The 11599-nt window shown below is 41.6% G+C and overlaps 1 long non-coding RNA gene across 1 annotated transcript in view; it reads right to left on the reverse strand.

Annotated features, from left to right (window-relative positions):
- Window positions 1–3471, reverse strand: part of LOC121923796 — a 46985-nt gene extending 43514 nt beyond the window's left edge. Inside the window, exon 1 of the long non-coding RNA XR_006102464.1 lies at window positions 3312–3471. This is a non-coding gene — a long non-coding RNA (uncharacterized LOC121923796). The remainder of the gene's footprint in view (window positions 1–3311) is intronic.
- Between the last annotated feature and the right edge of the window lie 8128 nt (window positions 3472–11599).

An 11599-nucleotide genomic window follows, 5' to 3' on the forward strand; every position in this document is an offset into this window, starting at 1 on the left:
CAATGATTGCATATACCAGTTTGGTACACAAAGTCTGTGATCAAGCTGTGCATAACTACTACCTGTCATGACAGAAATATTTAGAAAGGCCAAAGGGCTTCTTGCTCAGCAATTTGCTTTGGCAAATCAATAGCATTTTTAATAGGCTCAAGTTTTCAAAGAGTAAGCAATAAATTACTCTTATGTTAACCAACCCACACTTTTGCACTGCTTAATAAAAGAGAGAGGAAATGAATTAGATAACTTTTGTCTGGAATAATCTCTGTATTTGTCAGTTGATATGATAATGGAAACTCTTTTTTGGGGTGGGGGGTGGGGACAGGCATTTGGTTCAGATTTTTATGCCTAAAAGCAGAAAGGTGAATTTAATTGACACTTTTCTCCTACTCAGGTTTGCTGTATCCATGCAGCTTGCATATGAATTTTCAATTGAATTTCCAGCCTCTAATGGGAGCAGCCACAAATTCAAATACCTTGTTGAAATGGCACAAAATGAATTATGTGGATAACAATATTTCATCAAGCTCAGAATGAGTCTGTGTTACGTCCAAAGCAGTAAAGTGGTATAAATGAATTGCAAAGTCACAGCAATATTGATGACTTCTATCTCATCTTTGTCAAAAGCACAATGACTGCAACAGCAAAAAGAAAACAAAAGAAGAACAAAAACCTTCTGTCACCTTGAAATTTTTTTTTAACTGCTAAAATTAGAATTTTGTGATGTTATAAGACCGTGGAATTTACTACACACACAGCAAAACAGAGAGACAGACATACACACAGTGTCTAAAGGCACCCGGTCCTATCTGATCTTAGAAGCTAATAGGGGTCAGCAGCCCTGGTTAGTACTAGAATGGAAGACCACCAACAAATAGCAGGTGCTGTATGCTATATTTCAGAGAAAGGAACTGGCAAAAGCACTTCTGAGTATTCTTTGCCTATGAAAACCCTATGAAATTCATGGGGCCACCATAAGTCAACAGGTGATTTGATACACACATACTGTACATACACACAGACAAAGACAGAGACAGACAGAGGGAGGGAGGGAGGGAGGGAGGGGGAGAGAGAGAGAGAGAGAGAGAGAGCGGGGGTCCGCACACTGTCCAGAGAACAAGGGTGGTTAGTAGTCGACCAGGGGGGGGGGGGGGGGGGGCAGGACAAGAAATTGTTATGATTCCACCCACCCCTATGATAAGCACAGATGGGCATTATGCAGTGGTAGTTAGTAGCTTTCATGTCAGTGGAGTGGTGAGTCTTGGTTTTATTCCAGATTTTGAATGTGTTATCCAATGAACTGAACCCTATCTCCCAAATATACTTTGAGTCTTAGATAGCTCCTTTAAAGTTCAAAATAAAAGCCAAAACGGATTTTGCACTCCATTAACACGAAACCGACAGCTCCCATTAGCATTATGACTTACCAGAGAGAGAGTCAACAGAATGTTGCTGTGGACTTTTGGCTGTAAGAGAAGCAGCCTCTTCTTTTCCAGTCTGCCTTTCTTCCCTTTCTCTAGGATGCTATTCAAGGCCCCTATACCATTAGATAGAGTGGGGCAGACACTTCTGATGGCAGATGCAAAGAGGTGATAGCATGTTGTTCCCCTAGCTGGACTGTTTTTAGATATGGTGGGTGATATTTTCCCATTACATACAATAAAAGTGCAACTTTCAGCCCAGTCAGCTTTCGTACTTATATATAAAACAGAAAGAGATGCCATCTTGTGTTTTGCTCCAGGCCGGGATCCATTGGGAGCTTTGTGCTATCACAACTGCCAGCTTCATGAATGGGAGTACCTTTGAAAAGCTTGCTTATGATTTCCTTACACAAATGTTCCATGTCAGCACAACAATTTGCCACACTCTCAGGTTGCATCTGCACTGCAGAATTAATGTAGTTTACCCTGCTTTAACTGCCATGGCTCAATGCTATGGAATTCTGGGATTTGTAGCTTTCTGAGATATTTGGCTGCCTTTGTCAGAAAGCTCTTTGCCACAACAAACTATAAATCTCAGAATTCCATAGGTGGATGGGACCATGACAGTGTCAAACTGCATTAATTCTGCCATTGGGCATCAGCCTCAGTCAGATGTGTCCATCCCAGTCATAGAAGATTTTCATACAGCATCGTTATATTGTTCCTTTATCGTCCCAAAGTGTAGTGGAATCGTCATAACAGATAGGTGATTCCAAAAGGTTTTCACATGAGGCTGTTAGTGTTCTTAAAACGTTGATAGCAATAAATGATTACAAAATGATTTAAAAACAGTTGAATTGCTGAATTCTGATATATCAACGTTTTAAGAACACTAACAACTTCATGTGAAAATCTTTTGGAATCATCTATCTGTTATGACGATTCCACTACACTTTGGGATGATAAAGGAATGATAAAAAGATGTCGTGTGAAAATCTTCTTCAACTGGCTATCTAGCCTTTCCATGATCCTGCAGAATTATGCCAGCAGAGTGGAAGGCTCTGTTGGCTGTCAGGTTGTAAAATTGTGTCCTCTATCTTGCACTTCCCTGAGTATTATCAGACTTGGCTTGGGGAAAGAAATGTGTGCTGCTATTTTGCAGGATAGTGTTTGGAAGCTTGTAAAGGGTTGCTCTGAAGACTGCTAAGGTAATCATGGGCATAGTCTATCATTCATAATCATGTGGAGTCTATTCTTTGAAGAGACTCTCTGCTTCAGAGTATTGCTTACTATATGAGGAGAGTATTGCAAGGAGTGGGGTTGAAACACCCCAGTGCTCTTCCCATGCTTACTTTTACTTGTTGGAACAGACTAATGGGGTTAGAGTTGGGAATGGAACAGCCTTTGCAATTGGAGGGAATGGACTGTGAACAATTCTGAAAGGTTATTCAAACCAACCTCCCAAACATATACAATACTACTTTTTTTTAAAAAAGAGTGCATTTAATTCTATTCTCATCTCTTAACCTTCCCCAAGAGCATCCATAATTGGGAGTGATGAAATAACAACAGCTACAACCTTGAAATCAGGGAACTATAAATGTGAGTGTCTGCAAACAGAACTGGGCTAAAAGAGTGTCTATGAGAAATTATGCACAATTTTGTTTCACCCCTGCTGCCCCCATGCAATTACCAGTCCCACCTCCACCTTTGAGGATGATTTCCAGGAGGTCCCTACCTTGAACCTCCAATCTACTGTTAAACCCCATTTGAGCTCAGAAAGCAATCTAGCAATGTGGGAAGGGGGGGGGCTGCTAGTGCATGCATTGTATTTTCCTCTGGTTTCCTTTTGAAAAACTCACATGCCAAATCGTGCCACAGCAGAGTTCTTACCTTGTTTGCAATGCTTATGGTAGCTTTTAGGAAAACCTGTACATCCTTCACACAATTGTCCTTGGGAATTAAAAGAAAAGAGAAAGGAAAATGAAAGGAAATTGCAGAAAGTTCTAGAGAGAGAGACAACTATTAAAAGTGAGGAGCTACTTTTTTTGCGTATCCCTTTTGTTTGCTCCCTGTGATTTCTGATGGTCACTATAGCAACAAGAAGAGAGGAAAGGAAGAACTGGAGAACATACACTTCACTATGACGAGTCCAATTTGCAGCCAGCTGAGCTTTGTAACAAAAATCTATGCCATACCTAATGAGAATCCATACCACAAGTAACTGATTGGCCTGAGCTTGTAGCGTGCAATGACAGGGATACATATGTCTGTGTGTCCCCTGTTTTTTCTCATTAACAACAATAGAAAGGGCAGGAGCCTCATCACTGTTGCTACGTCTGTGGCTTAGAAATGACTGAGAGCACGAATTCTATATGTTTACAAGCTGATTTTTCCTTTACTAACTCTCTGAAAGTTTTTTTTTTTTTTTTTGTCACATTCATAGGGAGTTGTGATGGTTGCTGAGTAAGAGATTAAAAACAACAACACATAGGTGATTGCAGTCTCTGTCTGATTCATTCATTCATTTTATTTAAGGGATTTATATCCTGCCTTTCTCCCAAAATGGGATTCAAAGTGGTTCATGCATACATTTGCATGAGCAGCTTGTCTGACGTTTTAACTCTGGGTTTTTTGGTTTTGTATCATGCATCATCAGTAGTAGTTCTGTATTCACTCATATTCAGACTGCATTCTTATTCAGATTAAGACATGATAATGCACTAAGATAGGGCAGGTTTAAGAGTCCTCCTAGTGTTTCCCCTTTCCCATAGATGTGCATTACTCTCTCTCTGTGACATCACCGGAAGGGCATGGGGGTGTGAACCACACTGGGTGACACTTCAGAGTAGTGGTGATACCCAGAAGTTTATCACACCAGGGTTAAAATGTTCCCCAGCGTGTTCTAAAGTACCTGCGTGCGGGCTCGCACGAAACGTGACGGGAACGCGATGGGGCCAAGAACCCCATTTTACTGCACACTGGAACACCGCCTTTGCTGCTGGGTGTTCCAACCGTGTTCCCGTTGAGTTCCAGAGGGCACCATATCTGAGAACTGTTTTAAAGCATATGGGCACATTAGAACGCACTGGGGAACGTTTTAACCCTGGTGCGATAAACTCTCCAGTTGGGTCCTCTCCCCCTCACAGTGTGTGTATGTTGGTACTGGTTCTACCTGATGCCCACCTCTTCTTCTCTGCTGCCCTGGCACTCTCCATGAGGAAGAAGCCAAGGCAGCAAAGTTGGAGGGGCAGCATGTATCCCTTCTATCCCCTTTCACTGCATCACTTGCCCAAATGTCCCCTGGCAGCCCTGGGTGGATGAGAAAACAGGTGAGAGAGGAGGAAGGAGGGGAAGGGTGAGTGCAGGCCCCTCATAGTGTGTCCCTTCCATCCCTTCCCAATGTCTCACTTGCCCAGGCAGCTGGGCAAGTGGGCAAGACAGCATCTGGGGAGGGGAGGCAAGGCAGTTGACCACCACTACTGCAGCCTGGAAACACTCACAGGGTTTGGCTGGGTGGTTAGGAATAGCACAGTGAGTTAGTGGGAAGGAGCAGGGCAGGGGCACTGGATGACACCAAAGCTATTGACACACACACCCCTCTCTCTCAATCTCTCTCTCTCAAGCTCTCTCTCTCGTGTGTGTGTTTGCCAAAAGAATTTGATCTGGAGGGCTTTAAACTGAGTTCCATGGGGGAGAGAGCCAATATTATGGAAGACGAAAGGAATGGAGAAAATAGCTAAACTGACATAGAGGAAACAAGACAAATAGTGCAAGGACCCAACTGTGAGAGGCAAAAAACAACAAAAACAAAAACAAAAAACAAAACAAAGTAAAACACCTTGCACAGGCAGCAAGTAAAGGGGACCCATGGTCTGCAATGTCTTTAATGCACAGAGCATTAAATAAACAAATAAACAAGATGAACTCGAACTCCTAGTACAACAAAGCAAATATGATATAATAGGCATCACTGAAACCTGTTGTGATGAGTCTCAGAACTGGAATGTAGAAACAGAGGGGAATTATTAAGAGAAATAGGCCAAACAGGAAAGGAAGAGGAATAGCACTATATGTCAGAGATATTTACACCAGTGAAGGGATCCAGAACATCAATACTGGCAGCCAGGTGGAGAGCATCTGGATAAAAATTAAAGGGGAGAAAAACAACAAGGATGTTATTGTGGGAGTCTACTACAGACCCCCAAGTTAGATGGAGGAATTGAATGATACCTTTCTAGAGCAGATGACCACACACTCAGAAAGGAGAGATGTAGTAGTGATGGGTGACTTCAACTATCCTGATATTTGCTGGAATTCAAACTCAGCCAACTCCTCAAGGTCTAGCAAATTACTTACTTGCCTCGAAGACAATTTCATTTTCAAAAAGGTGGAAGAGGCAACAAGGGGATCAGCTATTTTAGATCTGATCCTAACCAACAAGGATGACGTGGTTAATGGGGTGCAAGTGGTGGGATCATTAGGTGGAAGTGACCATGTTCTCCTGGAGTTTGTTGTACAAAGGAAAGGAGAAGCCAGGCATAGTCAGACACACATTCTAGACTTTAGAAGAGCGGATTTCAGTAAACTTAGAGAAATACTGAGGGTAATCCCATGGTCAGGAGAAGGGAGTTCAAGATGGATGGGAGTTTGTGAAAGGGGAGATACTGAAGGCACAATTTCAATCAGTTCCAGTGAGGAAGAAAAATGGGAGATGCCTCAAGAAACCAGGATAGATGACTAAGGAACTTTCAACTGAGCTAAGTTTAAAATGGAACATGTATAAGAAATGGAAAAATGGGGAAATCACCAAAGAGGAATAGCTAGCCTATGCAGGGATAAAGTCAGAAAAGCTAAAGCGCAGAATGAACTCAGGCTTGCTAGAGTGGTTAAGAACAATAAAAAAGGCTTTTTGGATATGTCCGCAGCAAAAGGAAGAAAAAGGAAATGGCAGGGCCACTATGTGGAGAAAATGGCAAAATGCTAACAGGGGACAGAGAAAAGGCATAATTACTTAATACCTTCTTTGCCTCAGTCTTCTCAGAAAAGGAAAAGGGTGCTCAACCTGAGGAGAATGGAGCAGAGGACAGAATAGGGGAATTTCAGCACAGAATAAGTAAAGAGATAGTACAGGAATACCTTGTTAATCTAAATGAATATAAGTCTCCAGGACCAGATGAACGACATCCAAGCGTATTAAAAGAACTGGAAATGTAATATCGGAGCCATTGGCAATAATCTCTGGAAAACAGGAGAAATCTCAGCAGACTGGAGGAGGACAAACCTTGTCCCCATCTTCAAAAAGGGAAAAAAGAGGATCCCAACAATTATCGTCCAGTTAGTCTGACCCCACTTTTTATGAAGGTGAGACAGTGTGACTTTCCAAAGTGCATTTCTGTGTATTTTCGGTGCTTTTAATGCTAAAAGGTCTGCTTTAACAATGATAGTGGTTTCAGCCGAAAGGAATGGCCTGGGACGGGTGCCCAAGCCCTTCCCTTCGGCCTCCCTCCCCTTTGCCCGAACGGGCCCCTTGGAGCCCGTTCGGCTGAAGGAATGGGCCGAGGAGGAGAGGGCGGGCACACGCCTCCTCCTCCCCACAGGGCTTCGGCAGCCCTGAGGTGTCCTCCGAAGGACACCTCAGGCCTAGCAAAGCCCCAAGGGAAGGATCAGGGGCCGCGCACCTGTTGCTCCTGCCCCTCACGGGCCCTTACTGTTCCCCAGCTGTCTCTGAGAGGCAGCTGGGGGCCAAGGAAGGGCAGGAGGAGCAGGCGCGCGCCCGTCACCCCCCTCTCTCAATCCCCCCCCACTTCTACCTATCTCTCAGACAGCTGGAGGTCGGGAAAGGGAGCAGAGAAAGCCCCGCCCCCGGAGGGAGGAAGCTAGGCCCTGGCATGCGGCTCCGTCCCCAGAGGGTGGAAGCTCCACCCCCAGTATGCAGCCCCGCCCCCGGAGGGTGGAAGCTCCCCCCCGGCTTCGGCCCCCCAGTTGTCTGAGGGACAGCAACCCAGGCCCCGGCTCAAAAAGGTTGCCTACCCCTGTCTAGATCAAGGGAAGTAATAGTGCCACTGTACTCTGCTTTGGTCAGGCCCCACCTGGAATATTGTGTCCAGTTCTGGGCACCACAATTCAAAAAGGACATTGAGAAACTGGAGCGTGCCCAAAGGAGGGCGATTAAATTGGTGAAGGGTCAGGAAACCATGCCCTATGAGGAACAACTTAGGGAGCTGGGTATGTTTAGCCTGGAGAAGAGAAGATTAAGAGGTGATATGATAGCCCTGTTTAAATATTTGGAGGGATGTCATATTGAGGAGGGAACAAGCTTGTTTTCTGCTGCTCCAGAGAACAGGACCCAGAACAATGGATGCAAGCTACAGGAAAAGCGATTCCGCCTCAACATTAGGAGGAACTTCCTGACAGTAAGGGCTGTTCAACAGTGGAACACACTCCCTTGGAGTGTAGTGGAGACTCCCTCCTTAGAGGTCTAAGCAGAGGTTGGATGGCCATCTGTCAGGGATGCTGATTGGTTGAGAGTTCCTGTAGTCTCTTCCTTGTGGTCTCTTCAAACTCTACAATTTTATGATTCTATTATTCTATTTGAGTATGTGAAGAGTTGTTAGGAACCCCCTAATAGCTTGCTTAGTACTTTGCATAGTTCGTGCATAAATCTTGCCACACAGTCACCTGAGGGAAATCCCACTGAACTCAAGAGTGTTAGGAAGAACTTACTGACAGAGATTTTGGAGCGTGGAAAGGCGTGCCTTGGATAGGCATGGACTCTTCTTTAAATGTGTTCAAAAGATGTTAGATACCCATTTTTCAGGAGTGCTTTGGTTGTGTATTCCTGCATGGCAGACAATTGGACTGGATTTCCCTTGTGATCTCTTCCAAGTCTATGATTCTTTGATTCTGAGCAGACAAGTATAGAATGTATAATTACAGCACTCTAGAAATAAAGTTTAATAATAATATTAATGATAATAATAATAATGGTGCTATACAACTAAAATATCTAATGAGTAGTTTAAATCTCTATACTCCTAATTTTTAATTCCTATTGCCTAATCCAAACTTCTAATTTTGGCCTGCCTGGAGGATTCTCCATGAACTCTCTCTCTCTCTCTCTCTTTCTTGGTTCTTTTTCTTTTAATGGCTTCTCCATGTCCACATGGAGTTTGTCTGGGCTGGGGTATAGTTTGCATAACACCAATCCACACAAATGGCCATCCAAAATTACTGCTTTTCCTATCCTGGTCTGAATATGGAGCTCACTGTTTTGTTCTGGCCTTTTACTCTTTTTAATGGTTAGGTATTGGAGCCCATATTAAGAAATGTGACAGTGACCAGAGGTTATGATGTAAATTTTCTATTTCTTCTTCTTCTTCTTCTTCTTCTTCTTATTATTATTATTATTATTATTATTATTATTATTATTATTATTCCTGTTCACATCATAACACTTTTTATGTCAGAGAACTGTAGGAAATGCTTACTAGGCAAATTGGGAAACAAGACTACTTCTGCCCCTAGGGTAAGATAGAGAAAATGTTTGATTTGTGGAACATTCAAAAATTGTTGAATTGTTGATCACTTACAGTAGTATTGTGTTCAGTTTTTGGGTTCTGGTGTTTGGCACAAAATGAAGAACAGGAAGGCTCACCATATGCTGACACACCACAGAACCATCCATGCAACCTGAAACTGCAGCGCTGACTCCAAGGGACAAGCAGGAAGCAGAAGGCAGTGCAAGTACCTTGGACCATGAGCATTTCTGGTCCTCCGTGTATATTCACTGCACATCCTCCCTCTTTCATCAACATAGCAATATTATCAGGATATGAATAACCAGCTGCAAGGACTTTCAGAGAGACTTTAGATCCCCTCCAGGAGTCACAGAAATTTTACAAAGCCATTATGCTTACAGAAGCAGCTAAGTTGACAAAACATAAACCAGTGGGAGCCCATATAGTCTCTCATTAAAAATTGAGAGACAAAAGCCTTTGTCTGCATGAGGAAATATATGTCTTCAGATAAATGAAAAGGCATGAATTTAAACTGCATTACTTAACACAGTTTAAAACTTCCAGAAGACAATTTCTCATTCATAGCAAGTGCAATGTTCCCTGCTGCAGTAGTAAGGGATAAGATAAGGCACAATAAGGTACTCAAAAAAGTATTCTTCACTCACATTATGCTAGGTGATTCCATGGATTTAAAAAAAAAAACAGCAACAACCCTAAATATCTCATTTCTACAAACCAAGTTTAACTAAAATCAAACAAAATGGGATTTAAAAAAAAATCACCAAGATTTAAAGCTCATATTTTATCAAGACAACAACTACTTTAAAATAATATTTGTTTTCCATTGCATGATTAGCCTATGATTCTATATGACATTCAGATCTTGGAACATAGGGCTGAAACCTTTAAACAATATCAAATTTAAGAGGTCCTGTAGTATTAACTGTCAAAATGTGTAATAAAGCATTATCTGAGAAGATAAGGCATAGCATTAGTTTAGGCACAAATCCAACAGTGTTAGCGTAGTTCTTACAGCAACCTATTACAGTGCCTGTTATTTAGTAGCCCCAAACTTGCAGCCCACAAATTTGATGATGGAAGAGATGCCAATTTTGTATAGACATTTTTGTTCCTATGACAGAAATCTGGATGCAAAGCCTTTTCTTCTCCAGAACATTTGTTATGTATTGTTTTTGTTTTTTGTTGCTATAGTTAATTGCTATCTTATTTTATTGTTATTGTTTAATCCATTGCTAGGTTACATTTTTTATTTAATTCATGTTTATTGTTATTGCCTTGTATTAATCCCTTTGTTGTAAAATGTCTGGATTCCCAGTGACTGGGTGGCATATAAATAAATCCTATTATTATTATTATTATTATTATTATTATTATTATTATTATTTTTTATGATTAGGGCCAAAATTCTTGGCAGACTGTTTTGGGTCCAAAACATATTGCACAAATAATCCTTTTTATGACCACTTTAACTGCCCTGGCTCAATACTAGGGATTCTGGGAACTGTAGTTTTGGGAGACATTTAGCCTTCTCTTTCAGAGAGCTCTGGTGCCGCAATAAACTATAATTCCCAGGCTTCCCTAGCACTGAGCCAGAGCAGTTAAAGCAGTCTCAAACTGGAATATTTCTGCAGTATGCTTTGGACCTAGATGTGTTGAAACAGCCTCTCCCACTGAAAATTAGAAATTCTGGCACTGTGCTTGTCACCACTATTTCAAAACTATGGATTTAAATCCCTGTTTATTCAGCTATGGTCCTGAACTAGGAACCCCTCTGTTGTTGTTTTTTATGAACTCCTCATTTTGAACACCTAGATAGCAACCAGGTACAACATCAGGTTCATCATGCTGTGGTAGCTGGAGTCAGGATGTAATTCTTATCTAACTTTCTTCTCAAAGGAAGCAACAAGTAATTTTAGCAATTTTCTTCCTGCTGTGAGAAAGTCTTCAAAAACCACACAGTTCAAGGAGACAGGGGCTGGATAATCCCTTAGACACAAGGTGGCCATTTTTCCAGACCAAAAGCAAATAGGTGTGGGTAGAAAAACTTATTTTCTAAATCTGTGTAAACAGATTCTTAGTCCATGCCCTAAAGTAGTGGCACCAACATTTCTTGTCCTTGCTATATGCAATCAGTTTGTGAAGACAATACCTCTTTACATGCGACTGGAAGAATGCAGCATTTAGATAGTTCTTCTAAATAGCACTAAATCATTTATAATAGATGAATGCAAAAACCTTTACCCACGCAAACCTGTCTGAGACTTAAAATAGGTACCGGTTGAGTCTCCCGTATCTGGATTTCCAAAATCTGAAGTATTCCAAAATCTCAAATTGTCCACATGAGTGGCTGAGATACTAAAACCTTTGCTTTCTGATAGTTCACTGTACACAAACTTTGTTTTATACACAAAAGTATTAAAAATATTGTATATAACAATTACCTTCAAGCCATGTATATAAAGTGTATATGAAACATAAATAAATTTTGTGTTTAGACTTGGATCCCATCTCCAAGATATCTCATTATGTACAGATATGCAAATACAGATATTCCAAAACAAACAAACAAACAAACAAACAAACAAACAAACAAACAAACCTGAAATCCAAAACACTTCTGGTCCCAAGTATTTAAGTCAA

The sequence above is a fragment of the Sceloporus undulatus genome, chromosome 2, assembly GCF_019175285.1.
Source record: "Sceloporus undulatus isolate JIND9_A2432 ecotype Alabama chromosome 2, SceUnd_v1.1, whole genome shotgun sequence".
NCBI lineage: Eukaryota > Metazoa > Chordata > Lepidosauria > Squamata > Phrynosomatidae > Sceloporus > Sceloporus undulatus.